Raw genomic sequence first — 6,078 nt, 5'->3', positions numbered from 1 at the left:
GTACCTGCACCATTTTACATTCCTGTCAGCATTGTATGAGGGTTCCACTTTCTCCACATCTTTGCCACCTCTTGTTACTGTCTGTCTTTTTTATTATAACTATCCTAGTGTGTGTGAAGTGGTATCTTGTATGTGTTTCCATAATGTTGATGTTAAGGATCTTTTCACATATTTATTGGCCTTTTGTATATCTTTTTTTTTTTTTATAAATGTATGTATTTATTTATTTTTGGCTGCGTTGGTTATTCATTGCTGTGTGCGGGCTTTTCTGTAGTTGCAGCGAGCGGGGGCTACTCTTCGTTGCAGTGTGCATGCTTCTCATTGCAGTGGCTTCTCTTGTTGTGGAGCACAGGCTCTAGGCACGCGGGCTTCAGTAGTTATGGCACGTGGGCTCAGTAGTTGTGGCTCATGGGCTCTAGAGCGCAGGCTCAGTAGTTGTGGTACACAGGCTGAGTTGCTCCACAGCATGTGAGATCTTCCTGGACCAGGGCTTGAACCCGTGTCCCTTGCATTGGCAGGTGGATTCTTAACCACTGTGCCACCAGGGAAGTCCCTGTATATCTTCTTTAGAGAAATATCTATTCAGATCTTTTGCCCATTTTAATTGGATTATTTGTCTTTTTGTTGAATTGAGAAAGTTCTTCATATGTTCTCTGATTTGATATATGGTTTGCAGTGTTTCTCCCAGTCTGTGGGTTGTCTTTTCACTTTCTTGATGATATCCTCTGAAGCACGGAAGTTTCTGATTTTGATGGTTCCCAGTTTATTTAAATTTTCTTTTGCTGCTTGTGCTTTTGGTGTCGTATTTAAGAAGCCATTGCCTAATCCAAGATCATGGAGATTTACACCTATGCTTTCTTCTAATGGTTTTATCGTTTTAGCCCCTACATTTAGGTCTTCCATCATTTTGAGTTAACATTTGTGTATGTGTGAAGTAGGGGTTCAGCTTCATTCTTTTGCAAGTGAATATCCAGTTCTTCCAGCCATTTGCTGAAAAGGCTGTTCTTTTCCCATTGAATTGTCTTGACACCTTCAGTTGAAAATCATTTAGCTGTAAATGTGAGCGTTCATTTCTGGACTCTGATTCTATTTCATTGATCTGTTTGTCTATCCTTATGCTCATATCACAGTGTCTTCATTACAGTAGCTTTGTAGTAAGTTTTGAAATCAGGAAGTATGAGTCCTCCAACTTTGTTCTTTCTTTTCAGGATTGTTTTGGCTATTCGGGGTCCCTTGAATTTCCATATGAATATTAGGATTAGCTTGTCAATTAGTGCAAAGAAGCTAGCTGGGGATTTTGATGGAGACTGAATTGAATCTATAGATGAATTTGGGGGGCAAATTTGCGTCTTAATTTTAAGTTTTCCAATTCATGAACCTGTGCTGTCTTTACATTTATTTAGGTCTTTAATTTCCTTCCACAATGTTTTGTAGTTTTCAGTGAGCAAGCCTTCCACTTGTTTTGTTAAGTTTATTCCTCAGTATTTTGTTCTCTTTAATGCTATTATCAATTGAGTTCTTTTATTAATTTTCTTTTTGAATTGCTCATTTCTATTATAAAGAGATAAAATTGATGCTTTCGTATATTAATCGTGCATCCTGTAATCTTGCTGAACTTGTTTAATGGCTCCAATAGTTTTCTCTTTTTCTTTTTTGACTCCTTAAGATTCTCTACATATAAGATCATGTCACCTGCAAATAGAGATGGTTTTACTTCTTTATTTCTGCTCCAGATGCCATTTATTTCTTTTTCTTTTCCTGACTAGAACAGAAGTGGCAAGAGCAGACATACTTGTCTTGTACATAATATTGGAAGGAAAGCATTTTTTCTTAGATGCCCTTTAGCAGGTTGAGGTAGTTCCCTTCTATTCCTAGCTCCTTTAGTGTTTTTTATCATGCAAGGTGTTGGATTTTGTCAAATGCTTTTTCTGTGTCTATTGAGACAATTATATTTTTTCCCCTTTATTCTTTAATGTGCTATGTGGCAATAATGGATTTTGGGGATGTTAAACCAACTTGGCACTACTGGGATAAATCCCACTTGGTCATGGTATATAATCCAGTTTATGTATTGCTACTATACTCACTTATGATCTCCCACACTCAAAGGGGACACACACACACACAAACTCACATACAACTCTGGCTGCCCTGGCAGCATGTAGGTGTCACAGTGACAGACCGTGGCCCTCATCGGATGACCTCTCCTCAGGACATCCTTCCCTCTGTCTCTCATGTATTTGGCTTTATGTTGATTCTACAATTTCTCCATTTTATCACAAACTCTTATTTTTCAGTGATGTCGATGACGGTATCTACTGGCTTGAGTAGGAAAAAACACTCCAGTTTCTCCTTTATTTCTCAAACAGAACACCTCTGACACTTCTGGTCACCAAAGGAGTGGGGCTTTCTTCCACACCAAGCGATTCTCTGCAACATCTGCTGGGTGTCCTACAATTCACCTCAATTCTGACACTATCTACCTGGAGTTAGCGTCAGATCACAGGTTAAGGGATCAGCCCCATGAGACTGCGTCCGCTTCACATGTCAATTGCAAGTCCCAGGTTGTTATCTGTATTTCTGACTAGCCAGCTATAAGTTAGGGTTCCCATGACCCCTTTCTTGGATTCGATAATTAGCTAGAATGGCTTACAGGATACAGGGAAACACGTTTACCAGTTTATTCGATACAGATGGACGGCCTGAAGAAGGACATAGGGTGAGGTTTGGAACGCTCCCAAGTGCAGGAGCTTCTGTCTCCGTAGAGTTGGGGGTGTGTGTGCAAAGCCCCTACACTGCAGTGGAAAGAGAATGCTTTTACAGAGAGGAAAAGGAAGCTGGGAGGGCTCTAGTAAGCAGAGTCCATGGCTTTTCATTGGCTGAGTCCTTGCCAGGAAAGGAGTCTTTCTTCTTCCTGTTGGTCTCTGCTATTGTTCATAGTGCATGAGAACACCCCCTTCTGGCCTCCCGACTCTACCTGAGGTTTCTGTTTATTCATTTTTTACACCGTAAATCACCTCATACAAGCCCAAATCCTACAATAAACCCCTCCTACCTCCTACTTACTGAGACACTCCATGGTTCCCCACAGTGTACGTTCTCCTTGGTTGCAACAAGTACCAATAAACTCAAATTCATTCAACTACAGTGATGTTCCTGGGTGTCTTTGGCTGGTGGGTATCAACAGGGGTAAAGCAACTTGTTAAGATCACTAAACTCAGGAGTGGCAAAGCCAGAGCTGGAACTGGAGGCTTTAAAATCAAGGCCAGGCTTCTAACAGCCACACCACCCTGTGTCTTTGGGCACTTACTTTGGAGCTGGCCCTATTGTACTGTGAAGGATTAACCTGACTTAAAGAGGGGTCTGACCCCTGGAATGGCCTGCCTGATGGGAGAGTCTTTGTTTGCCTGGGGGCTTTGGCCGCCGGACAGTCTGACAGTGTGATCTGTGATGAGGCCTCTGAAAGAGACTGTTATCAGTTCCAACCTCCAGAGGAACTGGGACTAAAGCTATTAGCCTGACCTCCCAGAGGGCTTGGAGACTAAAGGTCAGCCACGTGGGCAGTAGGTGAGGGAGCCCCGGTAAACACTCTGGACATCAAAGGCTCAAGGCCCCCAGTTAGTAATACTCTGGGCGTACTGTCACTCACTGTGGCTGGGAAGAGGTGACTCCACGGAGAAGGGACAGCTGGAAGTTCCCATTTAGCGTCTCCCAGACTCTGCCCTGTTGTCTCCTTCTTCGGCTTGTTTCAATTTGTATCCTTTCACTATAAAAAAAACAAACTAACACACTGTAATCCTAGGTGTAGAGCTTTCCTGAGTTCTGAGTCATCCTAGCAAATGATCAAACCTGAGAGTGGTCCCGGGGACCCCCGAATTTGTAGCCAGCTGGTCTAAAGTGAGGGTGGTCCTGGGGACCCCTGAACTTGCAGCTGGTGTCTAAAGTGAGGACAGTCTTGTAGGGGCTGTCCCCTGAGACTGCACAGTTGGGTAAGCCCCTCTAAAAGTGGGTCAGAATTCTTGGCAGTCTGGAGGACTGTGCCCTCAACCTTGCAGCCTGGCTGACTCAGTGCCTAGGCTCTGGAGACTGAGAAGGGGGCATAAGCGGAAAAAAAGACTTGTCCCATTTGGGGAACTTTCAATAAAGCCGGAGAGACCCAGAGCCAAGGAGTGCTTACGCAGCCCATGGCTGAATCTCAAGTCTTTACCTGGTACGTGAGGATGCATGTGAGTGTATTTGTCTGTTTCACCCCCCAACCACCAGCTACCTGCTGTTACCCCAGGCCTCTCGACTACCAGGACATCCCGTCAGCCCCACCCTTATCTGGGTGAGGACTGTGACTTGGACAGCTGTCAGGTCCCACCCACAGGCTCCGAGTAGATTGTGCAAGTCTCTTCCTGCAGCCTGTGGGCCATCCTGGACCAAGCCCAGAGATGGCTGGGGTCGGGGGTGGGCACGGACCAGAAGGCCCTGCAGGGGGTCTCATCCCTAGTCCTGGCGCTGGGCTGGCACTCTGCTTTCTGGCCAGCACATGTGGTGGCGGTGGGAATAGTGAGCAAAGGGTGAATTGAGAAACATTTCTGTTTCCTGATCAAGTTGGATTTATTTCAACAACGCAAGAAGGGTTTTAGAAAACTTATAAATTTTATGTAATAACATATAGATCAAATGAGAATAGTAATATAAAAGTGTAGCTTGAGGGACTTCCCTGGTGGCACAGTGGTTAAGAATCCACCCGCCAATGCAGGGGACACCGGTTCGAGCCCTGGTCCGGGAAGATCCTACATGCTGCAGAGCAACTAAGCCCATGCACCACAACTACTGAGCCTGAGCCCTAGAGCCTGCAAGCCACAACTACTGAGCCCATGTGCCACAAGTACTGACCCCACAGGCCTAGAGCCCTTGCTCCACAAGAGAAGCCACCACAATGAGAAGCCTGCGCACTGCAATGAAGAGTAGCCCCCACTCACCTCAACTAGAGAAAGCCCGCATGCAGCAACAAAGACCCAACACAGTCAAATAAATAAATTTTTAAAAAAGATTGTTTGATAAAATTCAATACAAACTCAGGACTTATGAAAAGCCCTTAATAAATTAGGAATAGAAGGGCATTTACGGACTTCCCTGGTGGCGCAGTGGTTGAGAGTCCGCCTGCCAATGCAGGGGACACGGGTTCGTGCCCCAGTCCGGGAAGATCCCACATGCCGCAGAGCGGCTGGGCCCGTGAGCCTGCGCGTCCGGAGCCTATGCTCCGCAACGGGAGAGACCACAACAGTGAGAGGCCCACGTACCACAAATAAATAAATAAATAAAGACTTAGGATCACTAACTGGGGGACTATCACAGCCTGTGGTTAACAACACGGTATTTCCATACCTGATCTGGCAGCTCTGTGTACAACAAACCAAAGCCTGTACCCAGGCCGCCTGCAGAACCCACATGCTGGGCCATCCCACATGCTGTCAAAGCTCACCTGATAATCCTCATTCCTAATGGTAGTTGCTGATTGCTGATTGGCTCATGTGTCACGAACCAGGAGGCCTAAAGAATGTCTCATCCTCTTAGAGAATCTAGAACAGCTGAGTCCGTGGAACAACTTGGTCCTGACCTGCCCACGGCTGAGAAGGGAAGTCAAGTCGCTTGGGGACTGAGGCAGTTCCTGTGACTTGGGAATTTCAGTGCACAGGGGGGAAAGCCCCCAGCAAACCAAGAAAGGTTTGTCATCCTCCCTAATACCTGGTCTGGAGCAGCTAGCAAGGACAGAGGAGAGGCTGACCTGATGCAGGTGCAGGAAGACGGAGAAAACACCCACACGACTCTTGATCTGTAGGTGTATTAACCCATCCACTAGTACGGCATGACCCAATCAATGTCTCGAGCCTCTGCCAATTACAAAAACAACGCGTACCCCTTGCGGGAATGGACGGGGGAAAGCAGGAGTGCAAGTCCCTTCCTCTTGGACAGAGAGGGAGATGTGAGAAGAGGATCTGGAAGCACTTGCCTCCCAGCAGATAGCCCCAGGAGGGGTGCAAGCTCTTGTCCAACGCCACACCTCCTCGGGGAGAGGTCTGGGGGAAT

Source organism: Leucopleurus acutus, assembly GCF_964270905.1.
Source record: "Leucopleurus acutus genome assembly, chromosome: 1".
Lineage (NCBI taxonomy): Eukaryota > Metazoa > Chordata > Mammalia > Artiodactyla > Delphinidae > Leucopleurus > Leucopleurus acutus.
This window is presented reverse-complemented; position numbering follows the sequence as displayed.